Here is a 25,953-nt window from a genome sequence, read left to right on the forward strand (position 1 = left end):
ATGAAAGGACATGACCAACAGAATAGGCGAAAGTATTTGCCATTTATTTTTGTAAAAAATTTGCAATTTATTTTTCAAAAACGTTTTTGAATTGCAAAAACAAATTTGCAATTTATTTTTGATATTCAGAATATATATAAGAATGCTTATAACTCAGTAACAAACACACGACCAATTAAAAAGTAGGCACAAGATTGGGAATAAAAAAGAGTCCGAAGAAGATAAGCAAATGGCCAACACGCAGGAAAAGATGCTGGTCACCAGCCTGTGAGGAAACACAGGGGGAAACCGTGGGGTGACGCCTCCCCCACCAGCCAAAGTCAGAAACGGCCCCCCACAAGTGCTGGCAGGAGGCGGAGAAACTCACACTCCCATGGGTCCCGTTGCCTAATGGAGGGAAAGCGGGGACTTGAACCGGTGCTCGCACACCTTGTTCGTGGTGGCACCGGGCACAGCAGCTCACACGTTCACCGAGCGATGGACGGATAGACAGCACATGGGACAGACACACATGCTTTCCCGAGGAAGGACATTCAACACGCGGGTGACCCTGGAAGACGTGAGGCCAAGTGGAACAAGGCAGTCACAGAACAGCCCCCGAGGGGCCCTGTGTGTGCGCGCTTCTGAGAGCCGTCAAGCACCCGGAGGAGCAGGACTCAGCTGCTCACGGAGGCATTTGTTAGCGGTGCCTGCCAGTGGAGGGACGCGTTTTCCCGGCAAGAGCCGGGGTCATGGCCAGACCGTGTTGGCCTAGAACAAATGGGAGTCCCAGGGAGGGTCCGGAATTAGACCCACAAATGTGGTCAGTTTTTTCAAGAAAGTCCCAGGAAGTTGAGCAGGTGAAGGCCGTCTTCTCGGTAACTGGTGCTGGAATAACCGGCCGTCCAACCCCACTCGGCAGCCGCCTGCCGAGCTGCAATGGGGCCGCGATGGTCTCTCCAGAGCCCGGTGCGCAGCTGGGCACCGCCGTGCTCAGCACCCCAGCTGCGTCCTCCTCACTGAGCAGCTGGCCTGGCTTCCCGCCCACCACACCTCCTCGCCTCCCCAGGCTGGAACATCCGCAGCATCACTGAGAACTTGCTAGAAAGTAATGCTCTCAGGCCCCCAGGCCCACTGACACGGAGCCTCCGTGTGGTTCCCACAGTCTGTTCGTTCATGAGCCCTGACTCGGGGGAATGCGAGGGAGAACCCGCTCCCCTGAGCGCTGGTTTCCGTTTCCGACGGAACACCTGAGGGGTGCTGGCCTCAGGGGGGCAGGCGTGGGTCCTGGAGGGAGCGTTCGTCCTGGTGCCGGGGACTCGCTGTGGCTACGGCGGTTCTCCCCGTGGATGAGTGGGTCAGGAGAGGGGCCGGGCGCTGTGATCACCTCCCGTGTTCGGTGACGCCGTGTTTCTGCCCTTCCTGGTGGCCCCTGTTCTCATCTTCCTCTTCCTGCTGGTTTCTGTCTGAAACAGGTCGTCATGAGTGTGTTACCGGCAGGGCGTGCGCCTGGCGGCAGGTCCAGCCCCACAGTGTTTGGCGTGGAGCCTGGTTTCGCTCTTGCTTCCACCAGCTCGGATCTGCAGGCTCCCCTGGCTGCTGGAGACAGCACCCCTCACCCCTGTTGAACTCCGTGAGTGTTCAACTCCCTCACAATGTTCTTTTCAAATCTAATTTACCTGGAAGAGCCTGTTAAGGTGTCCCGTGCCACCTAGCACTCACCAACAGAAGACCGTACTGAGAGCTGAATTTGAGGGTGGGTGGACTGCTGTGGGGAGAGAGCGAGACATCCCAAAACAAACCGTGAGTGCCGGCCCACTTCCCGAGCCAGAGCCTGCTGCCCCTGGCCTTGGAGAACCTGACAAACTCAAGGTCTTCCTGTCTGACTCTGAGCCGAGCCAAGTGTTCACCATGATGAGCCTGCTCCAGCCTCACCTGGTGTGGGCAGCCTTGACCCCCTGGCCCCCGCAGTCAAAGCGGGTCTCTGCCTTTGACCTGGGCCTCTGGCCGCCTCTCTGCTGTCCCCATCACTCACCAACAGCACCACCCTGGAACCAACAGCAGCTGGTCCCGTTTCGGCAGGAGCCTGTGGCCCTGGTTTCCTCACCCTTCCCACTCAGTGGCAGTTCCTGAGTTCACAAGAGGAAACCAGGCTCTGAATGTCTACAGGCCCTGGCCGGGCGGGTCAGTCGGTGGCCGCTGACTGACTGTACACGCAACTGTAGCCAGTTTGAGGCCCAGTTGGGGCATATGCACGAGTCAGCCAATCGATGTTTCTCTCTCTCTCTCAAATCAATAAACATATTCCTGGGTGAGGATTAAAAAAAATTGTGCAAGACCCTTCTNGCCTGCTGCCCCTGGCCTTGGAGAACCTGACAAACTTGAGGTCTTCCTGTCTGACTCCGAGCCGAGCCAAGTGTTCACCATGATGAGCCTGCTCCAGCCTCACCTGGTGTGGGCAGCCTTGACCCCCTGGCCCCCGCAGTCAAAGCAGGTCTCTGCCTTTGACCTGGGCCTCTGGCCGCCTCTCCGCTGTCCCCATCACTCACCAACAGCACCACCCTGGAACCAACAGCAGCTGGTCCCGTTTCGGCAGGAGCCTGTGGCCCTGGTTTCCTCACCCTTCCCACTCAGTGGCAGTTCCTGAGTTCACAAGAGGAAACCAGGCTCTGAATGTCTGCAGGCCCTGGCCGGGCGGGTCAGTCGGTGGCCGCCGACTGACTGTACACGCAACTGTTCCCAGTTTGAGGCCCAGTTGGGGCATATGCACGAGTCAGCCAATCGATGTTTCTCTCTCTCTCTCAAATCAATAAACATATTCCTGGGTGAGGGTTAAAAAAAATTGTGCAAGACCCTTCTCCAGCTGGGGCAGGGACAGTCTGAGGACAGTGGCCCGGTGGCCTTTGTCCGTGTGGAGCTGAGTGGCAGCGGGCTGTCTGCCTGGTGCTCAGACGTCATGGAGTGTCCCACCAGCTTCGTGACAAGTCCGTCTGTGTGTGCACGTGTGAGAGCAGGTGGGCAGCCCCGTCGCCGGTGGTTGGAGGTGGGTTAGGGTTTCCCTCCCTAAATGTTTAGGGTCACACCACACGGAATCCTGGTTTGTGACCGAGCACATCACGGACCTTTAATGAGGACACTTGGGAGACGCAGAAGCTCCCGGACACGGCTTTGCCCTGGGCCCCCCGGGGCTCCCTCTCGACTTCCCACGGGGTTCCGGCAGGAGGAGCAGACCCAGGGCTGGAGGGCAAGTCCCGGGCTTTAGGGAGCCAGTGGCTAACACAGTCACAATCACAGGATCCCCAGTCGCTTGTCAGCTCTGGTCGCGGCCCCCCTTCCCGTGCACAGCCCCCTGGGTGGAACACAGAGGGCACTGCCGCCACCATCTCCATCCTGCCGATGGCGTCACCAGAAGGCCACTGTGGCCCGTGTAGCTCCCCTCCGAGGAGGGACAGGCCAGGAGGCAGACCTCCAGCAAAGGCCATCCCAGCCGGCCTTCCAACGTGCAGCTGGAAGTGACAGGCGTCCCCTGCGAACCTGGGCTCAGCCTCTTTCTGGGTGAAGCGGCTGCTGATCCTGAGGGTGGCGCTGCGTTTGGGGACTGAGCTGGAGGTGTCGGCAGGACCACCTGACGGCCACCCAGGGATGCTCCACGGGCTCCTAGGACATGGTCCCTGGAGCGTGGGGGCTCGGCCGGACCACACAGCCCCTGGGGTCCCACACCAACCTCAGAATGTGGCCCCTGAACATAACTTGTTTGAACAACCAAAATGTTTCCAAAATGTGTCTGTGTGTCCCAAAGATAGTTGAGCTCAGACAAAGCAGCAAAAGAAGAAACCACTGGTTGTCACTTGGATGTCGCTCACTCCTGGAATTTCCGTGGGAGGGAGGTGAGGAGATGAGGTTTGCCGGGAGTTGACACCCAACTTGGGGTCGGCCATTGTCTTTCTCAGTGGCGTGGGTGGGAGCCCCTGGGCCCGCCCACCTCCCTCGGCTGTGGGCTCTGTGACTCCTCCTTCGCATTCCCGGCCCACGGGGGGTGGGGGCGCCCCTCAATCTCCACCCTCAGTTCGGTGGGTGAGTCAGAGGATGACTAGCCGGCCCTGTGGCTGCCCCACCAGAGTGCGCATCAGGACTGTTCCAGAGACCCTCCTACGTTTTCGTTTTTTAGGAGCAGGTGCTGGGAGGGGGGAGGCCAGTGACCCCACGGGAGTTTGTGAGGTTTCGAGAAGAGCCAACCACCTCTCGCTCAGCAGCCAGAATTCAGTGGCTGTTTCTCAGGCTGTGGCAGGGAACGCTTCACAGACTATAATCGAATTTGGAAAGATGCTAATTTTAGAGAAATAAATCTGCTCCTTCAGAAATTTGAGCTCTGGCTGGGAGGCTGCCTTGGCCCCGTCTCTGCTTAGCTCAGGCCCCAGGACTTTTGGCTCTGGTGCTTTCGTAGGGAGACATGAGCGCTGGGGACAGATCTGTGCTCAGTCCCGACAGGATGCCCTGTGGCAGGGACACCTGCCTTGTTTTAGGACAAAGCACCAGCTTCGGAGACCGGAGACCGGGGCCTGGTGATGAGAGGTCCCTCAACAAGAGGGCGGTGGCAACAGCATCTTTACGAAGTCCCACAGATATTGGCAGCTGGCCACGCAGTTCCCCTGGCCCCTGCCTTCCCGTGTGGCCCATTTGGTAATGCCGTGTCCCCGATCAAGGGCCTGGTTCTCCCCAGAACCACCGCTGCCCTGTTGAGTCCCCGGCGCAGCTGTGATCGATGGGCAGAGACACGGCTTCATCAATGTTTTTTCTCCACTTTTTATTTCTGCAAGTCGTGACGAATCATTCGTGCCTCCTTATATGTGTGCAAGCTTTACACTTTGCGAAACACTGCCACATGTTCCACATTAATATTTCTGTAAATAGTAAACTGGCGGCATTGTCCACACGCTTCTGCCGTGTAAAGACCGCGTCCTCCCGCTGCCCCGGGTTTGCCGTCACCGGGACTGAGGGACAGGGCTCTCCAGGGCTCAGGGCTCCCTGCGCTGCGTCCTGGCCTCTGGTCAGGGACCCGGAGGTCCTTGCGTCTGACGGCGTCGCAGCGGGTGACAGGCACCACTGGCACTCGCTCCCTGTGTCACGAGAATCCACTTCTCATTCTGCGGTGGCAGCGGCTGCACGGATCCACACGCGCGATGGAAGGGTGTGGAGTTCCGCACGTGTGTTGTACCAGGGCCTGCCCAGGTTTCCGGCTTTGATGTTTACTGCGGTGCACAGAGCCTCTCTTTGCTCTGCTTGCAAAGAATGAATGAATCTGTAGTTATTTCAACGTTCAAAAAAAAAACAGCAAGTCAGAAAACTTTAGAAAGAATAAATAAGAAGCAATTCTTTAAAAATACCTGGCCACTCTGCAACCGCTGACATCTTTGAAAATCCCACGCATAGTTTTTTTCTTTGTTTTTATTGTTGACAATATTGCAAATGTCCGCCTTCCACCGATCGTTGTCAGTTTTACTGAAATTTATGGAATCTGAAAGCATTTCCATTCACATGAAACCATCAGTTAATCACTGTTTTTTTCAAGATGGTCAACTTATTTAAAAACAATTACAGATAAGTGTATCTGACTTTTATCTGATTTAAATTCAAGTAGCTTGTTCAAGATTTGGCTGCTCTTTCTTCCCAAGAAAATGGTCCACTTTGAACTCGCCTTAAAGTGGACGGCTGGACCTTAAGTGGCCTCGGAGCATTTTGTTCGACCGATTCCAGGAATCTCGGACTTCCTGCTGCCAGACAGGGATAAATGGGAAAGCTGCACATAACCCTAAAATTCCGTCAGCTTCTCGGGGAGTAGAAATGGAAAACTTTCAGGCAGCCAACCCAAAGACTCTGAGGGGCTGGCTGCTGGGCCCACGTCCTTGGCTGTTCTTTGCTCCTGTGAGCAGAGAGAGCAGCTGGCCACACAAGCCAGGCTCCCACAGGGCTTCAGCCGGCTGCGCCCGTGAACTTGAGACAAGACCCCGTTTTCCCAAGAGATCCAGTGTCTACCTGTGTCAGGTGCATGCTGAGTCACACTCCTGACCACACTGCAGGATATTCAGGTCTTGCACACTCGTGGGTTATCTGGGTGGCAGATCGGGGGGAACCTAGAGTAGGTGGCCTGGTGTGTGCGCCACACTTACTTACTCATGAAAAGAAAGGGCGAAGCCAGCTAACGTTCACAGCAGAGAAGAACCGTGGAGAGGCCTTTTCAAGGGCCAGCTTGCAAACGCTGTGACTGTCGTTTTCGCTTTGACAAGGAGAATCAGCACTGTATCGTAAGCCGAGCCTCATTTCTGTATCAGAACCAGATTCGGGAAATTCAGGTTGTATTTTCATTTGCCAAAGACAGGATCTTAGTTAAGCAGATGATGGGGTTGGACAATAAAATGTAATGTCAAAAATGATTAATTTTTGCCCCGACCAGTGTGACTCCGTGGATTGGGCGTCGTCCCACGAAGCGAAAGCGGCCAGTTTGGTTCCTGGTCAGGGCACAGGCCTGGGCTGCGGTTTTGACCCCTGGTTGGGGCACACATGGGAGGCAAACAATTGGTGTTTTTCTCCCTCTTTCTCCCTCCAGTTCCCTCTTGTCTAACATTTTTTATATGATAAATTTTCTAGCTTTCGCTTACCGCCATCGACATCGACCTCCGGTGCACGCTGTGACTGATAAACAGTGCGGGGACGCGTTCCTGCAGAGCCGTGGAATGTGGGACTGGACTATATTTTATGTGGCCTCAGCTCCATGTCTACCTTCCAGCACCATGAGCTGGCGCAGTGCCCTCTCCGTGGGCTTGACATTGTGGTTCAGAGACACCAGATGAAGCTCCCACCAAGCTGGGGAAGTGGCAGCTCCTGACTGGGCAGAGGGAGCCAGGCCAGCGGAAGAGCCCCCGCGGGTTCAGCGGACCCCCAGACAGCCTGTAGCGAGTGGGAACGTGGTGGCCACCCATGGCGACTCTACGGCGCCCTCACCCGGGAGCTGCAGGACGTTGCGGCCTTCTGAAATGTCAGCCCCGGTTCTGCCTGCCCTGCATGGGTGGACGCCCCAGGGGTCCTGGGCGTCTCCAGTCTCCAAGTGTCCACTGCTGGTGACTTTGCCCCTGAAAATAGCACAGGGCCTCACGGCGGCTGCAGAACACTTTTCCAGGCAAATCAACCTGAACCTCACTGACCGCATTGAACCTAGTCCCTCCCTCTCCCTGGGTTCTGGGTCAGAACGTGGATCCTCGTGGAATATCTGCGTTCTGTCTTTCCAGCCGCCCCAGCCCCGGCGGCCATAAGTCACAGTGGCGCCACAGGGTATGCAACGGGAACTTAGACTTGGAGGGTGGCTGGTTGGCGGTGAGCACATGGTCCGCGGACATGTGTTTTGTCTTCACGAATATAAATCTTCATTACCAGCATGTTTTTGTAACTTCTACTTTAAAAAGAAATTAATGGCCAAACCAAAAGCGAATTGAAATGTTCCATAGTTCAGTTCAAATCATCCTTCTTCCAAACCTGGGAGGGCCTCCCCCCGCTAAACCTCTCTCTCCTGCCCCAGGAGGCCTCCCAGCACTTTCTGGGCGTCCCCTCCACCCCTTCCTCCCAGTCCTGATGCCGCGCGGTCGGCCCTCTTTCCCAGCGGCCCTTCTCGCCAGCCTGTGCGGGACTCAGAGCAGGGAAGCCCAGGGCACGGGCACCATGGCAGCAGCATCAGGCCCGGCACAGTCTCCACCCAGGCCACCGCAGCGCCCAGGGGAGGCCTGCTGCCTCTACGGCGAGGCTAGAGGCCCGAGGTCCGCATGACAGACGCCCAGATGTGGGCACACTCACTTCCCCAGGAGCGGAAAGAACACCTGGCTCTAACATCCCCCCCACTCCCACCAGTTCATTCATCTGCAAGCTGGGAAAACTGGGTGGAAATGGTGAAAACTGGGCTGGATTCTGGGCCCCACACCTGTCCTCAGAGCAGAGTGACGCTGGGGACTCTTAACATCACGGTTGTCGGTGCCGCAGGAATTCCGAGCCAGTGGGTCCCGGCGACAGTCCCAGAACCCGTGTTTTGCCGACCTCTCTGGGTGGTGCTGGGCATTAGTGCAGGGACCCACTCCTGGTCAGTCCGTGGCTTGGCGGGTCGTCAGTCCCTCCAATGCACCATGTGGGACGTTGAGGAAAAGGAAGCACAGCGTGAGTGATTCACTGACAGACCTGTGGCCCGCTGTTTACAAAGGCTCACTCAGGAGAAACGGCAACTTTGTAACAGGAGACGGTGTCCAACCCGACACTGCCGACCCCGCAGCTGCCCCGGCGGGGGCATGTTCAGTGAGAAGCGAACCGTTCTTCTCTAGATTCCTGTTTACTCAGCTCGATGACTCTGTTCATCACGGCCCGTCTGTGGGCGCCACATCACACGTCAGACACTGAGCCTCTGCCCCGAGGAATCACCAGGTGAGTAAGACGTTTTCTCCTCCTGAAGGTGGCGGGAGGGGGCAGATGTCCTGGGGGAGGCGCAGCCTGGGGGATCTCGGAGAAGGTAGCAACGTCTCCCATCCAGGTGACTGCTAGCAGTGGCCACTGGTGAGAAGGAAGGAAGCAGCCTCGTGGAAAGAGGGACGGGGAGAAGGCAAGACGGCGAAGGAGTCTCGGGGTCCCCCAAGAACACGGGGATGCCGAGCCGGAGGCAGGGAAGCTGGAGTACAGAGATGAGGTCGCAACGTTCCGGAGAGAAGAGTACACACACTGACTCCCTGTGGGTAGGTGCGCCCTGGTGTCCACGGCGTCGTGGGTGCAGGGGAGGAATCCGTCGTCTGTGAGCTGCACTGGACGGGTATCGTCCAGCCATGGCCCCAGGCAGCCACCGGTCATTTCCAAGGGCAGGCCCCCCCGTTGCTGGGGAACTCCAGGCATGACTGACCGCAGGAAGCCAGGGTCAGCCAGAAGCCCAGCTTTGGGAGGCAGGGACAGACCCTGTAACAGTGCAGGTTGGCTGTGGACATCGAGGACATTCCCCGACACTTACTAGGACCCAGCAGGTTCCGTTTCCCCGTGGCCCAGCATCAGGTCCAGCTCCTCCATCACTGAGATTCCCGTGACCTGGCCTCTCCTCTGTTCCCCCAACGGCACGATGACCCCGCACAGAGGTAGAAAGCCCGGGGCCGCTGGTCTGTCCAGAGCTCTGGACGAGGCCGAAGGAAGGTCCCAGGGTCTCCCCCACCCCCCACCCCACAGGCGTCCTCTCCTGCAGAGACCCAAGGCTGGACACACAGCTTCTTTTCCGAAACACGCAGGTCCACCTGGGACGCCCGAGGGCCCCGGATCTGTTTCTGCCAGTCACTCGGCCACTGGCCGCGCTGGCGTGGGTGTGGAGCAGGGGCGGCCGCCGTCCCCGGAAGCCGGGTCCGCAGCCTCCGCACACCCATAGCAGCCTGGCTCCCTCCATCGCCCGGCCCAGTCCAGCTGGCCGCAAGCTGTCCCCGCTCCTCCTGAATCACCAGTTTTCTTAGGAAGAATCACCAGGCCCATAAGAAGGGGGAACGAGAAGAAAACAGCAGGAAAGGAAAGAAGCCAAATGGCGGCGAAAACAGGGCCCCTCAGGAATAACGGGATTAGGTCTCGTTCCTTCTTCCCGTTTTCTGGCATTTCTGAGGTAAATACTGTTCCAGCTCAGAGAGAGCAGTTGTTAAAATTCTCCCGCAGCGCTGAAGGCTGCCGCTCGAAGTACTGCAAGGGTAACCTTCCCCTCAGACGGGAGACAGAGGCAATCACACAAACTCTTAGGCTGTCTCCTGGGTAGAAAGAGGTGCTGAGAAAGATTCTCAACGCCTCTTCTCAGGAACATGAGAAATGTTCCGATCATTATGTGATCGTTCAAAATGCAATCTGCCATGGATCAGAGCTAATGGAATTTGCCGTGTTGTTTTAATATATAACCAGAACAAATACTTTTTGTTCTCAGGGCTCAGTGCTGATGGTTATAAAAGGTACAAGCAAGAAGTGTGCAAACTCTGATTTCAGTTGATTCAAAAGAGGAAGACTCCCAAACATGCAAATGGACTAAATAAAAAATGAGATTGGCCTCTTCTTGAAAAAAAGATGAAAGTACTCTAGTCCTGGCTGGTGTAGCTCAGTGGGTCACTGCTTCGATTCCCAGTCAGGGCACATGCCTGGGTTGCAGGCCAGGCCCCCAGTAGGGGGCGTGTGAGAGGCAACCACACGTTGATGTTTCTCTCCCTCTCTCCCTCCCTTCTCCTCTCTGAAAGTAAATAAATAAAATCTTTAAAAAACAATTCTAAAGAAAAGAAAAAAATAAGCAGATCTACAGTTTCAATTCTGACTGGCACTAATGAATTACATTATGTATATTGTTATTTTGTCTGTGGTTTCAGGCAAACATGGTTTTAGCGATAGTTGTAGGAGCCACTTACTGAGCATTTTCCTGTGCTTTACCTAAATTTAAAAGGCATTCTCCTAACTACATGTTGGATGAAGTAACCGAGGCTGAGAGAGCCGAGTGACTCACCCAGGACCCTGCAGTGATGATGACACTGAGATTTGAACCCATGTCTCTGAAGACCACAAAGCTAAATGTGACGTGGTGTCAAACTGATCACTTCGGTTCAAAGTTTTCAGAAATAGTGCTATTTACACCTGTTCTGGCTCTGAATTATGGAGGTTAGGTCTGAATTGTGGAGAGTTTTGTATAAATGAAATCATACAGTATGCGCTCTCTTGCGGCTTATTTGATCAGAAAACTATTTTTGAGATTTGTGCATGTCCTTGCATCTGCCGTGTGACCACGAGACAAGCCCGTAAGCCGGGACAAGTGGGACAGGGGAGCGAGGTAGGTTGTTAATGGCCGAGCAGGTTGCAGCCATCTAGGAAGTCGCAAAACCTCTCCTCCCTAAACCGCGGACACTGAGGAGTAGACGCTTCGCGCTTCTCCCCAGGCGGACAGTGAGGAGCTTCAACCACCCTGCTCGGGGAGACAGACAGTGGGAGCCCACTCAGCGCCATCAGCACTAACCCCACCCACAGACAGAGGACAGTCCTGGAGACCCCGCTGCGCAAGTGGCAGACACTGGCCGGGCAGTGGACGTCCTGCTGACAGCGCATTCTTCCCTGAAGCTGATGGGAACCCAGTCCTGGATGCACCTCCCACAGGTCAAATGTGTGCTGCCTGAGGAGGACTCGGGCCCTGCTGTGGTCGGTGCTGAGGGGACAGCTGGACCTGCGCTGCAGGGGGACGCTTGAAATTCCTCTTCCGGAAGAGGACAGCGACCCCCAACGCAGGGTGACAATGTTTCCTCTACTTCGTTCGCGAGGTTGCAAAGCTGTGGACCCTTGGCTGACAGGCCCTGAGTTAGAGTTCGGTCCTCCAGCTGGAAAAGAGCAAGGGTGGAGGGTGTGGCACAGTTGTCTCTAATGAGGAAAGGCACATTGAAATGTGGACGTTCTCACCCCGGGGGAAAGGAAGCCTCACTGCCCAGTGCGGTTGCTCTTCCTTTGGTTGGTGCCTTTGCTTGTGTTCAGATCTGACGGGGACGTGGTTTGAGCTTGGCTGTTTTGGGCACATCAGGAACCCTGGTCTCTGTGGTTCGGCCATTGGGCCCCAGGAGAGGTCACCTGTGAAGCCGGTTGGAGAGAATGCTTTTGCCACCCGGGACCTGGAGGGGTCGTTAGGTGCTGGTGGAATCCAGCCTGGGGCAAGAGAGCATCTCTCTGCCACGAGACCAGGTGGTGAGAGGTCAGGTCTCTGCCAGGAGGTGACCCGTGGACGCACCGGTGGTGGGAGAGAGAGGGCCTCACCCAGCGCAGCTTTGGGCCATGTGGGACCTAGGAGAGGTTGTCCGTGTGCCTGGTTCCAGTGTGAAAGGCTGGTTCTAGTCCCCCTTCTTCTTCTGGAACTCTGTCTTTGCCTTGCACTTCGCTTTACTTCGGTTTCAGACGGAATCTGAGGTTTCCCAGGAAGAGTTAAAAAACTTCCTATCAAGTAGGACGCGTGACGTCTGTGTCATGAACGCTGTGAATGCCCGGGGAAGAGAGGTCAGTGCAGGTCGCTGTGGGGTCACTGCTGCAGTCCTGGCCGAGAAAGTCGTGTAGATGGGAAATTGTGGGTCACAGTCGTCAAGACAGATGTTTTCCAAGTTTCCTGAAGGTTCGGGAATGAGAACCCTGAGGGAGTAATTCTGCTGTGAAGGTTTGAGCCAATTAAATGGCAAGAGAGAAGAGTAGGCCTCAGAATATGTTATGAAGGTTTCTTTTGCAAAGGTTGTGAGCACAGACGTCGCCCCCGCCCACCCCGGTGCTCAGAGTGTAGGGGCCTCTCCGAGCGGCCCCCCTTTCTGCCCAGGCTCCCGCAGCTCCACCGCCACCTGCGGCGTCGGCCAGGACGGAGATGCTTCTGAACCGCTCTGCGCGCGTGAGGACTGAGCCTCTGCCTGTCGCCAAATTCACTGATGAAAACAAAGCTTTGGAAGGCACTTGGGATAAAAACTGGAAACAAAAAGACGCAGTCAGAGCTGCTCACGAAGTACAGGAGCACCAGTGTGCAGTGTTTTGAAGAGGGACCAGACGAAGTGGGTAACATCAGTGTCTCCTTGAATCAAAAAACATTTTTAAGGCTTAAAAGCATGGAGCTTGGCTTGGTATTTGAAATGTTTATCTGAATAAAAATAGTGATAATGCAGTGGAAGTTCTTGAATTCACGTGGATCATCTTTCTTTGTCAGTGTGGTGAGGAGCCAGGGACTGGCTAAAAACCCGTTTCCAAGAACCGGATTCTCGCTGTTTACCTTGTTTTTCCTTCGTCGTGCTCTTTCTCCTTTGTAGTTTAAAGGGATGCTACTGGAAACGTTGGAAGTAATGTCATTTTTTTAATGGTTCTTTTCTTTGGCTATGAAAATGGAAAATTTGGGGGAATAAGGAACTGTCCAGCCCGGGTTAGAGTTTGAGTGAGCAGTGTAATGCCGCGAGCAAAGCCTCCCTGCGGAACCATTTGTCAGGCCGAGCAGAGGCCTTGGAAAGAAATCATAGACTCTTCAACCCGGAGATCTGGTTTCTAGGCATAAATCCTAAGGAAACAACGAAGGAGATTTGGTTTAAGTAAGAATACCATGCACCCACGTGAGGGATTGTAGGAGGAAGGACAGAGCCCTCACTGGGTCCGACACGCAACATCTTTCTCGATGGGGGGTGCAGGGGCCCTACGGGGACAGCGGCAGGACGGCCGTGACGACAGCCGGACGCACTTAATGATTTATTAAATGTGTGGCATACAGGGCCCTTGGTGTAGATTAATTGACGCATTTACTTCGGTCCTCACAACCACTTTACGAAGTCGATGGGGTGATCGTTTTCCTAGGCACAGATCAGGACGTGACTTGTCTAAAACTAACTAGGAGTGACAGGGCTGGGGCCCAGGTCTGTCCTTCTCTAAAGCGTAATGATGTCACCCATGAGGATCAGGGAAAACCGAAACATTCTGTGACCGCAGACCTTTTTCACTTTGCTTTTTCACTCTGCTCGCCAAGGCTCTTCACTCTCTCAAGACTGAAATATTCTGACTCTCTTCACCTCCTTGTGAAAGGTTTTCTTAGGCTCCGCCGAGGAAGAAATGCCAATCAGCCGCAAAGTCAGGCAGTATAGAGCTTTATCGGGGTTTGCGCACCCGGGCGAGGTTCCCTGGTCCACAGAGTGGGGCCGGGGAAGTCACGCCCAAGCAGGGAGTCTGGAGGGGTTTTATTTTTGTTGGCTCTCTTCGTGGGAGCTGGGGATTGGTCCCCATTGAACAAAGCGGCAATATATGATTGGCGGTTCTCCCCGGGCTCAGGTCAAGCCCGCCCTTCCGGCTCTCTGGTTTGACGTGGGCCGTCTTTTCCCGGTTGTTAGTTCAGCCGCCATTTTGTCCTGCCCCGCCCATCCTGACACCTTGCAAATTCCCACCTGAACAGAAGAAGGGAAGATGCCAGATGGTCCCCAGGCCCCTCTGACTCTGTAACATTGTGAATTTCTCTAAATAACGACCAGATATCCTTCCGTGTCTCACGTGAAAAGAAAAAGTCTTCACGTTATGGTCGGATCAGTGGCTCCCGATATGTGAACATTTGTAAAACCTCCTCTGTATCCTGTACTAGGAACTAGGGTATTTATTTTATCCAGGGGCTGTTTGCAAGTTCTTTGGACTCGAGGGGCTGGCACTGGGCCTTCTCTGCCCTGTGCGCTTCGTTGAAAAGCTCTTGGCCACATGTTTGAGAGGGGCCTGTTTTGAAAAACGTAGCCGGCAGGTGTGTGTCTAAGGATGCAGAAGCCGCAGGAAGTTGGTAGTGCAGATTCCCTTTCGATGCACAAGCGGTGGGCTGGCTGCCAGGTCCTTGAGGCCTGTCCTCTCCTCTCTGGGATGAGCAGAGAGACAGGGGTTTCGGGTCAGGACCCTCCTCCTGTCTCAGTGTGGCTGGTGGACACGATGTCCTCTCACAGGGTTGCAGGGAAGGCATCCTGGGGACCACGGAAGCAAATACGGAGGACTGTCCCATCTGTGTTCGTCCCTCCCTGGAGAAAGTTCATCCTTCTCTTCATCAGGCCTAGAAATAAGGCCGCTCTCCAGACCACTGGTTCCACTGGTCTCTCCTCATCCGGCTAACGTAGCCTGTTTGTCCAGCTGTGCTCCCGCCGACTATGCCCAGGCCCAAGCTGGGAGGGCACGCAGCTGCTAGACCCACATGGCCACTTGGAGACAGAATGCCGAAAGAATGAGGTGAGTGCATGTTACCGAGAGAGGTGGGGGTGGGGCTCTGTTAAGCTTGGGTTATATTATCTCAGGCTTGGGAAGGACTAGATGCTTTTTTAAAATAACCAATCAACTTCCCAAGCTTTGGTGGGGCTGGCATTGTTGGGTCCTTCCCCTAACCAATCCATTTCCCAGGTCTTCTGATGTTCAGGGTCTCTCAGCCAATCCTATCCTTCTTCCAGGCTAGATACGCACCCACCCCCAATTTGTGGTCACCACCTTAGTTCCCACTGCGCATGCACCCAGGGAGGCAGCTCCACTTTATTGCTCCGTTCCCCTCCCCCACCTCGTTCTGTGGGAAACAGACCGGCGACTCCCTGGGGAGAGTGTGAAGCTGCAGCTTCCTAGTTGGCTATTCTATTTTTTCTTTTTAAGATTTATTTGTTTATTTTTAGTCAGAGAAGAAGAGAGGGAAAGAGAGAGGGAGAGAAACATCAATGTGTGGTTGCCTCTTGTGCACCCCCTACTGGGGACCTGGCCCACAACCCAGCATGTGCCCTGACTGGGAATCAAACTGGCGACCCTTTGGTTCGCAGGCAGACACTCAATCCCCTGAGCCACACCAGCCAGTTGCCTATTCTCAATAATGTCTGATTCCCTTTGCTTCTTTCCTTCATCAATTTCTCGCTACCTATGCTAACATCACACAGCACTGTCCACGCTGTGACCTCAGTGACCAGGGCCCATCCAACAAATGTGCCCATGTTTTCCTACACTGTTTTGTGGTTTTGCAACTTTTGCTTTTCCCCTTGCAGCGACCAGTTGACTACGGGAGCCATGATTTCCCAGAATAGCACCAGGCCTTGTTTGGAGCCCAGTCAGTGATTCTGAGTTTCCCAGCGTCCAGGCCAGGAGAACAGATCCCATTTCTTATTGTTGGAAGGGCCTGCCCACTAACCTGATTACGTTCCTGACATCGTGTCTCCTTTGGCTGGCCCTCCCCATGGCCCAAGCCCTCCAAGTCTTGTGCCCTGAGGGCTCCATGTTCAGAGGGCACTTGGCTGGTGGCCGGGGCAGCTGAGCCAAGGGCAGTTTCCAGGGTGAAGCTGCTCTCCTTTGCCTGCTGCTAGGACCTCAACACAGGCACCCGGCACTGTGGCCAGTCCAGGTGAAGGAACAGGGGCAGTGGCTCTTGGGAGGGACCAAATAAGGAAAGAGGTCTCGGGACTGACGCTGAACCAAGGGCGCCAGTGAAACAGTTTCTCGGGGAGAATTTGGGGAGAAGCTGGACCTAGCCCAGGGCCTGGGAGGCTCAGGCAGAGTCGGGATGGTGCTGCCTCTGGGCAAAGGAACCAGGGCAACCTGGCAGTGCCCAGCCTGGGATAGAGGGGAGTGTCCACCCCAAGGCACCATTTTCTCTTTCGGGGTGAGGCAACTGTACTCTAGGGCAATCTTCTGGGGGTCCAGCAACAAAGCCCCAGGAGCTGGGACAGGTGGAACCTGAGGGGCGGGAGAGAGGAGCGTTGAAAAGAAACAACAGGCCAAACATGCGGTCCCTCTGCTGAGCACCAGCAAGAGTTAGTCCCTAACTGCAGCCCAGCTCCACCCTCCCAGGAGTGGACTTTCAGGGCAATCAGTCCCGAGTGTCCCAGCCTTGCAAAGGGGAGGCGAGCTGGCCTGAAATGATCCGCTCTTTAAAATGTATTTGTATTTTCATTTTTATTGAATTTATTGGGGTGACATTGGCTGATCAGATAACGTAGGTTTCAGGTGTACATTCCTATAGTACATCACCTGTGTGTTGTATTGTGTGTTCGCCACCCCAGGTGAAGCGATCCACTCTTAACTGTCTGGAAGAATCTGCTACTTTGTACGACCTCTCCCAGCACCCTTCTAGCTGCTAGATGGGAAGGCCCCAATTCACCAACTTAGTAAAGCCGACAGGGTCTTCAGATGTGCCTGCCCCATCTTGGTCTTTAACAGGCTGAGTTTCCATGTGGAATGTGCCTTGGCTCTTCCTGTGGGTGTGGCCCCGGGAAACCTGGAAACGTTGCCCTCCGGGGGTCCCCAGCCAGAACCACCTCTGGCCACACTGTCGATTGGAAGAGCCGCTGAGGGGCCACAAAGGTGAACGCTGGGAAAAGGTTTCATTTTTACTTTTGCCATTCTCACACATGGATGAAGAAAGACTCGCAGACAGGCTCTGGGGGAGGGTGATTCCCCACTTATCCCTCCAGTCCATCTCCCTCACCACCTGTCCAGCCCCCTCAGGTCCTGCAGGAGGGCTGCATGTGGGGCGTTGCCAGGTCCCTCTGCCTCGCCCTCTGGGGGGGGGTTCACGGAGGCTGGCTTCTCTCTCCCAGAGTTCCCTGACCTCCACATTATTACTTTGACAAGATCTTTCTGGGGTGGGCTGGGGGGAAGGCACATCCTTGACCTCCACCTGCAAGATGACAGCAGTCTCTCTGGGCACTGTCCAATTCCCGTGGGGGCCAAGCTGCCCCTGTGGTCCCAGCTTCTCCTCTGTAGCTGATCTGAGGGTGAGCCACAGGCTGTGACGGTCAACCCTGTTTCCCTGTGCTGGGACCTGACTCAGGGCTCTTCTGCAGATGACAGCCGGTGGCTCAGGTGTGGTTTTGTCACAGCCCATTGTGAGAACCCTGCTCCAGCCCCTGCTGGTGTGGGTGCGTGGATGGGGCATCTGGCTGCAGGTTCCATTCCCAGTGAGGGCACATGCCTGGGTTGTGGGCCAGGTCCCCAGTGGGCGACGCAAGAGAGGCAACCACACAGATGCTTCTCTCCCTCTCTCCTTTCCTTCCCCTCTTTAAAAGTGAATAAAGAAAATCTTTAAAAAAATAAAAAAAGCCCTGGCTGCTGTAGCTCAGTGGATTGTGCATACCTGCGAACCAAAAGATTGCGGTTCGACTCCCAGTCAGGGCACATGCCTGGGTTGCAGGCCAGTTCCCAGCAGGGGACCCATGAGAAGCAACTATACATTGATATTTCTCTCCTTCTCTTCTTCCCTTACCCTCTAAAGATAAATAAATAAAATCTTAAAAAAAAAAAAAACCTACTCTAGTTTTCGAATAAGACGCTCCCCTTGCAGGAGATCGTGTCTGCTGCAGCTGACCCTGGGCACCCTCCACTGACCCATCACCGCGGCCTGAGCAAGGAAATTGCGGTCAACGACCCTTGCAGGAAAAGAGGTCATGACCAGCTAAGCTCTAGACATGGTAAGCAGATTTGAATGCATGTACATTTGGGTTATGAAATTATATTATTAAAGTGAATGTCGCCTTTTCATTTCACTTTTTTAAAGTGCCTATTAGAAAATTTTAAATGTCAAATGCAGCTCTTACAGCAGACACGCTCCGCTGAAACACATGGCTCCGCAGCGGGTTTCACACACGCTTTCGAAGAGCGCGGGTTCGGAGAAACTAAAAGGAGCCGGAAACGCGCGCGGGGAGAGCGCCCCGTCGGGAAGCCGGCGGAGGAGGGCAGCTCGCTCTGCTGACCGCGGGACCCGAGCAGCGACGGCGCGCAGGCGCCCTCCCGCCGGAGCGGACCCGCCGCTGGGCGGCGCTTTCCGCGTCTCCGTCCCGCGCTCCAGCTCCGAACCCCGGGCGGCGCCGGTGTGGGGCCGAAGGGAGCGAAGCGGGGGTCCCCGTCGTTGTCCCGCCCCCTGGGAGCGGCCGCGTTGACCTGGGGGGCGGGGTGGTCTCCGCAGGACAGTTCGCGTTTGACCCGCGGGGGCGCGGCCAGCGCCTGGAGACTTTCCCTCGGGGCACTTGTCGAAACCCGACAGAGACCACTTTTTTAAACTTCTCAGCCGCCTGAGGCGATGGTGGCAGCTGGGCGAGCAGCGGGCTGCCAACCAGAGCAAGAAAAGGCGGCGACGAGGAGCCCACGGGTTTTGCGCAGCTAAGACGCCCCCGCGAACCTGCGGCGCCCCGCGCGCCCCGGACAGTGCGCATGCGCGGGGAGGCCGGGTGGCGCCCTGGGCGCCCAGACCTCCAGACCCCGGGCCACGCGAGCCCAAGCCCGCAGAGGCGCGGGTTCCCTTGAGTGTGAAGCAGTCAGTCCAGTCGGCCTGACCACGGAGACGCCAGTGGCCTCGCATGACAAAGAAAGTAGATTGTACAGAATTCGTTTACAAAAGTCCCTAAGAAAGCAGACCACAGCCACTACTGCTATAGTAACAAAAGAACCCTGGGGAGGCCACACATCTGATCCCCAGTGCTCTCATTTATATTATTTAAAATGTCCGCTTTCAAGAAAAATTGCAAGAAATGCAAAGAAACAAGTACACAGGGCCAAGCACAGGGAGAAAGCAATCAACCGAAACTCCCCAGGGAGCCCCCAAGACGGGCTTCTCAGTCAGACCCTTTCAATCCGGCGTTGTCACATGTGCCAAGAAACAAAGAAAACCGCGTTTAAAAAACTGAAGGACAGTCTGTAGATGATGTCTCACCAAATAGAGAACAGCGGTGAAGAGACTCAAGTTGTAAACAGGTTGTTTAAAACCCTCCAATGGAAACTCCGAAGTCAGACCACACAATAACCGAAAAGCAAAGTGGGAGAAACATCCCACGTGAAATCCTCTTGACTTCTTGCTGCTTTGCCTCCAGTTCCACTGGTTAAAGTCCACTTATTGGGATACGTTCATCTTTTTTAAAGTCTTCACTTGATGATAAATTTGTTGATTTTAGAGGGAGAGGAAGTGAGAAAGAGAGAAAGATCGAGGTGAGAATCCGTTGTCTCCTGTGCACCCCTGACCAAGGATCGAACCCACCGCCTTTCAGTGTTCGGGACAGTGCTCCAACCACCTGAGCAACCCGGCCAGGGCGGGTTCTATTCACATTCACTTTTTAAGTGCAAATATTCTCGGAAGATTTAACTGCCCATCAATCCTGGCTATTTAACATGAGCCAGCTCCCTGTGACTGATGGTCCCGGCCACCCTGGCACGGGGTCCTGTCTTGGGTGGGGAGTAAGGGTGCTGGGTCAGCTCAGCTCCGGCCCTAACTGGCTCTGCGCTCAGGCCCCATGTGGTACAGGGAAGAGAGGCCCACTGAAAACCCGCAACAGCAGTAAACTGAGCAGCAGAGAGTGGAGGAAGCACAGAGATGAAGCCCCAGAGCAGATGGAGGAGCGAGTTTGACAGAAATGAGTGTAATTAGAGCCTAAGAGCTCAAAGTTGACTCTGTTAGTGTAAACACAAGGAGAACAAACATTCATACTATGTCTTCTTTCTCAAACATAAAATTAAACAAATATTTAAAGTTCCCAGTTGGCTGTGCTATACATAGCCAGGAAAAGGGGGGCTGGGGTCAGAGATCCTGGAAGGAGCTGGAGCATCTCAGGGGGTGGGCCTTCTCCTCCTCAACTCGCCCCCACCCTCAGACCCCCCTGCCCAAAGCCTCTGAGCAGAACAGACCAAGGCAGCAGCAAAGGCGAGCCCTGAGGACAGCTCATGAGATGCTAACAGAGGAACCTGAGGTCTAGTGTTGTCCCTGCTGCGAAAAGACAGCCTTGATGTTGAATGCTGGGCCCTCCTTGACCACCTGTTAGCTGTGGGAGCAGCCGAGCTCCGTGATGGTTCTGGACCTCTCTTTCCCCGTCTAGAGAAGAAGAAGAATAACACCTTCCTCCTAATGTTCTCATGAAAGAAGAACTGAAATGCTGGGTCATTTAAGAACACCTTAGACCAGACTCGGACCTAAAATTCGAACTCGGATTGGCAGCCCTCCTCCCTGTCGTGAAGTGGCCTTTTCCTCGGCTCCCTGTCTGGGTGCTAGAAAGATGCAGAGCTGAATCATGTGTCCCCACAATTTCACTTTTAAAATGTAAATAAGTTTAGGAGGTGCTAATATATCTACATAGTTTTACTTAGCAATGCCTTTGTATGTATTAATAGCCAGAACTATAATCTCCAATTATTTAGCAAAACACTGAGCTCTGGAAAAATCTAAGGCTGGTACAGAAAGTGGTATGAGAAATCATTTGACAGGCAGGAGACTCTGCACAAACACATTCTACATAAAACCAGGTAGTGTTATAGAAGTGCACTGCCTGATCTTATTGTCACAAAAATGCTGCATTTCAGAGTTTCTCGTTGCTTCCCTAAGCAGAAATCTCTTCGTCAGCCGCAAAGCAAGTGCTCTGAGGACCCGGGAGGTCCTTTGGGGTCCTTAGTTGTACTGAACACGGTGCAACGAACTCTCAGTCGGGCCAAATTCTGGCACGGGGAGCCTGCTTTGTGGTTCCTTTGGCATTGCTACTTGGTTGCTTCAGTGTTTTGGGTCAGCCTTGCGGGTTCTGCTCACTTGGCCGGATGCATCCGGAGGCAGCAGAGCATTTCCGAATGCGAAAGCAAAAATGCAAGAGGAAGGGAAAATGGGGAGGGGAGAAAAATGTGTGCGGCAGGACTTCACAGAAATGGCCGTTCGCTGGCAGTTGCGGGTAGATTGTTGGCTGAGTCACTGGAATTTTCTTCACTCAGATGCTTGGAAACAAAAGCGGCTTCGTAACTAGTTCAGAATAAGAGTCAATACAGAATCATCTTGAAAAACAAATGTCAATCCTCAGCCGAACTCTTTGTCTACAGTCCTAGTGAAGCCTTTCATTTTTCTCCCTTTACCTTTCCATTGTAACCACCACAACTTCTTAATCTCAGTGAGGGTCTCCAGTCACCACGACGCGGAAATTCCTGGCTGTCAGAAACTCCCACGAAGCTGGAAACACTCAATGAATACCTGTTAATTGAAGAAGTTTTACTCTATGACCCGTTTCTCTTTCTTTTTAATGAAACTATCCACGTCTCAGTGGCGAGATTTCTTCCCTTCTGAGACCTCTTCCAACCGGTCCGGCAGGTTTCTGCCCACGCGGCCTTTGATCGAAGAGCAGCTGGGGTCCCCACACCGGGTGGGGCGGCGGCGTGGACTCAGCCGGGCCCTGGACGGTGCGGTCGGGGCGGTCCCGCATCTGAGCGCCAGGCCCGTGACCGGCCGTGAACTCTCGTCCCGGGCGCTCCCCAGGGTCGGGTCCCGCTCGGCCATCCCGACCCCCGTGCGACTCTCCTGTCCCGAGTCTTCGCTGATGCTTCTCCCCTTCTCTTTCTCCTTCCCTTCCCTTCTCTAAAAATTCATAAATAAAGTCTTTAAAGAAATCAGTCTGTGAACCTTGAAGAGCAAGGTTTTACAGACGAGGTCGGGCCTATGAGCAGGGTTGGGCCGAATGCTGGCTCGCTGTCGCCCCCGCGTGGCCGCTCTCCACACGGCACCCGGGACTGGGTACAACCTTCCCTGTCTATCAAAGGGAACAAAGAATAAGATGAAATGAAGTTGGTCCCTGGACCCCTGAGCTTCTAAAACCCACCGTATAATTCATGACACAACTGTATTCCAATGCAGGAGTAGATATTAACTGGCAACATTACATATTGCAATTGGTATAATTTTAACTGAGATTACTAAATGCATTATTCCATGTTGCAGGCTCCCAGACTTCATAAAGTGCTGTATGGGACCCCGGTTTTCTCAGTAAGTGGTAGCTGCTGCTGCATTTCTCAAGGGGGAACTGAGTCTAGGCAGCATGGAGATGACACAGGGCAGCTGTGAGGAGCTGACCTTGGGGCTGGTCAGCCCCTCACCTTGGGTTCAGCCACCCTGGGCTTGGTTCCTCCAGAAGGCAGGTGCCCAGTCGTGAGTCAGGGGGTCTCTAAGACAACCCCTGGGGATGAAAGGGGCACAAAGAGAGACACAGACACAAAAAAGTCATGTTTTCCAAGGCTGACCTCAAATTAAGAACCCTTTTTCACCCGGGACCCTGTGCGCAGTCGGTCACAGCAGCATCCCGGCATGCCGAGAGGATGGCTTCGGTCCCCGGTCAGGGCACACACAAGAAGTGGCCGCTGATGCCTCAGTGACTGCAACAACAAAGCAGTGCTCCTCTCTCTCTCTCTCTCTCTCTCTCTCTCTAAAAATCAGTAAATACTTTTTAAAATGGATGTGATTATTTTAACAAAATCTGTTTTTGAGCCTGTAGTGTTTTGCTGTTATGAAGCATTCACCTTGATCTCCAGCGTAAACGCTCGGGGCCCACCTGGGTTGTTCTGTACTATGATTGGGGTCTGTCTTTTGGGAAAGAAGCTGCTCTCTGTGGGAATCCCCACGCCACCCAAACCCGACGGTGGCTGACAGAGGGCAACCCAGTCCCGCTCTTCCCGTCCTCTCCCACGTGAGGCCCGGTGCGTCCCTCATCCAGGCCCAGCGTGAACGGTGTGCCCCAAACTAAGTGGGTGCAGAAGCACTGTGGTCTTCTCAGTTCCACTTTTGTATTCAAAAGCCTCCATCGTCGAGGGTTTTTAATCCCCCAAGAGTATTGAAGCCACTTTAAATAACAAACAGTAAACCACAAATGACCACCATAAAGACACCACTTTCCCTTCTGTTTTCAGAGATTTCAGACTCCTTCTAAAGATTAGAGTCTGCCTGTGTCCGAAGTCCAGGTTTCAAAGCTGCACTTCAGCCTGAGTGTCCCCTGCGCACAGCAGCCTGGCTCAGCCACCACAGAACACCCCTCTCAGCTCTGCAGCCTGCAAAGGCCTAGGTGACAGCATGGCTGGGCCAGGGGCCCCCGCCCCCGGTTCCCGGCCTTCTCGTGTGTCCTCATGGGGCAGAAGGGCCAGCCACCAGGTGGGGAGCACAAAAGGGGGACCAGACTGTTCCTGGGTACGTGTCTCAGGTCCCCGTTTAAGTGACCACTTCCTGTGGGACCACTTTTCTCTGTTAATCTAGATTATATCACATTCATAGACAACTTTGGTAAATGGGTGTGTTATGGGAAGAACTCAGGCCGAACACTGGAGGAAGCGACGTGGTTCTTTTATTTATGCATGCGGACCCAGAGGAGGCAGTCTCCGAATTCTGGGCGCCGAGCTGTGGGGACCAGTCGCTTAATTTATAGGGTAAGGAGCAGAGCATTATTTCTGGCGCGAAAGCGACAAGCAGCTTTCAGAAGCAGGAAGCAAAAGTGAGAGGTTTTCTTAGGCTCCGCCGAGAAAGACATGCCAATCAGCCATAAAGTCAGGCAATAAAGAGCTTTATTGGGGTTTGTGCACCGGGTGAGATTCCCCGGTCTGCAGGATGAGGCCGTGGAAGTCACGCCCAAGCAGAGAATGTCGTGGGGTTTTATTTTCATTGGCTCCCCGTGGGAGCTGGGGATTGGTGCCCTCTGAACAAAACAGCAATACAGCATTGGTGGTCTCTTCCTCGGACTCAGGTTACTGTGAGGATGTCCGTCTTGGCAAAGTCCAGCCGGAGCTTCCTCCTATCCCCGCCCACCCTAACATTCCGACCTCTTTGATAGGATAAGGGACGACGTGTTCATCCGGCTGCTTCCTGCTGACTGGAGGGGTGTAGAGGGGAGGGTCGAGAGGTCAGCTGTTTCTAGTTAGCCAGGGAGGGGCAGGGAGGTTTGTGTCTGAAGCAACCTCTGGTGAAAAGTAACCCTGGAAGCTTCACGAATTCTTTCCTGAAGGAATCTCAGGAAACAGGGGCCAAGCATTAATAGTATGCAGATTATTATGATTGGCCCTAGGACCGGGGCCAGGGTGGTCCTAGGGCCACCAACAATAGGGAACGCCACCACAGGGTTATTTCAAGAGTGGTGGGGTCTTGGCGTAAGCTGTGGGGTCTGCACAGTTTGGAAGCAGGGGAAGGCTGAGGAGGAGTTAATGGTCCACAGCAGCATTTCATTGCACCAGAAAAATGTACCTGGGGGGCTGGTAGTGGTTCCCGATATCTGCACAGGCTGGTCGCATGAGGAAGCGCCTGCAGTAGTGTAACCTACTTTGGGACTGTTCATTATGTTTTGAAAGAGAGATACATCCTTTAGGGAAAAAGGTGTCGGGGAGTTTGTGACCTTGCGAGGAGTGAGTATGGGAACTGCCGCAATAGGGGAGCGGTCAAGAAAAGCACACAGGAAACAGCTGGTGACATTTCCTATGTCAGTGATATTGAAGAACGGAATTCCTTGGCGTATGAGGCTTAGCCAAGAAAAAGGGGCACTCTGTTTTCTTGTTGGATCTGTGTTTGCAAGGATTGTTCATGTGTTAATATGGTATCAGTTAATAGGGTTGAACTCCATGGTTCTGCAACAAGAGTTCGGTATATTTCAAAGGAACTCTGGGGACACGAATATGAGAGGCTTTGGTGTAGTTTTCCCTTCACTCCCTGCTCCCATCTGGAGTCCCATGGATCATAAATGGTAAAGCGCCACGACTGGAGAGTATTCCATGTATGGTATTTGTAATAGTAGAAGGGGCAGCCTCCATATGTGTCTGGCCAGAGTTTGCCCTTACTTTTTGTCTGGTCATAGAGGAAGCAGAGAATGTACCATCCATGCCGGGCAATCCAGCTGTCTAGCCCTCTAAAGCTACTTTTGGGAGCAGAGAGACGGATGGATGTAGAGCAGCCAGTGGGAGGGCAGTCTGCAAAAGTGATAGAGTGAGAATTTACCTGTCCGTTTTTGCGATATGTTTCACGTACGAAGAATCTCCAGATGTATTTGGTTTGTTGGTTAGGAGGGATTTTTGGCAGGGGTGGGTAAGCAAAAAGGAGGAGAAGGGGGATGTGTAGAGACTTCGCTGGGAGAACCTGGAGTTCTAGTAAAGCAGACTCAGGTATCTTCTATGGGCTGCACTGACCACTTTCCTGAGGCAGGGGCCAGCTTAAGGTGGGAGAGGTGGACACGCACTGGCTGACCCACCAGTTTCGCTGCTGTGGGGGTGGTTAGAATAACAGTATGAGGTCCCATCCACTTGAGCTGGAGCGGTCCAGGTCGGAGTTCTTTGAGTAATTCCTGGTCTCCAGGCTGCAGGAGAGTGACTGGGCCTGTCTCAGGACACCCCCCCCTCCCCCACAGGAGGAAGAACTCTGTCTGCATGTTCACAGAGAAGATGCCGGAGGAGAGAGAGATAGGGCAGATAGGAGGCCACAGGAGGAGTATATACTGGCAGGTTATGGTTAATCAGGAAAGGGCAGCCGTACAGTAGTTCAAAAGGGTTAGCGTGGACTTCCTTGGTGGCTTGGAAGAGAGTGGGATGAATAAACAAGGGGTCTAGAAACCTCATCGGGGCTTTCGGGCCAATGTGTAAAGATTGGTGAATTTCAGAGAGAAGTGCAGTGACCTGTTCTTGGGGTAGGGCTATTTTTCCATTGAGGAAGACCCATCCCTCATT

This window comes from Sturnira hondurensis, unplaced genomic scaffold, assembly GCF_014824575.4.
Source record: "Sturnira hondurensis isolate 20B ecotype Veracruz unplaced genomic scaffold, ASM1482457v3 Scaffold0006496, whole genome shotgun sequence".
Taxonomy (NCBI): Eukaryota; Metazoa; Chordata; class Mammalia; order Chiroptera; family Phyllostomidae; genus Sturnira; species Sturnira hondurensis.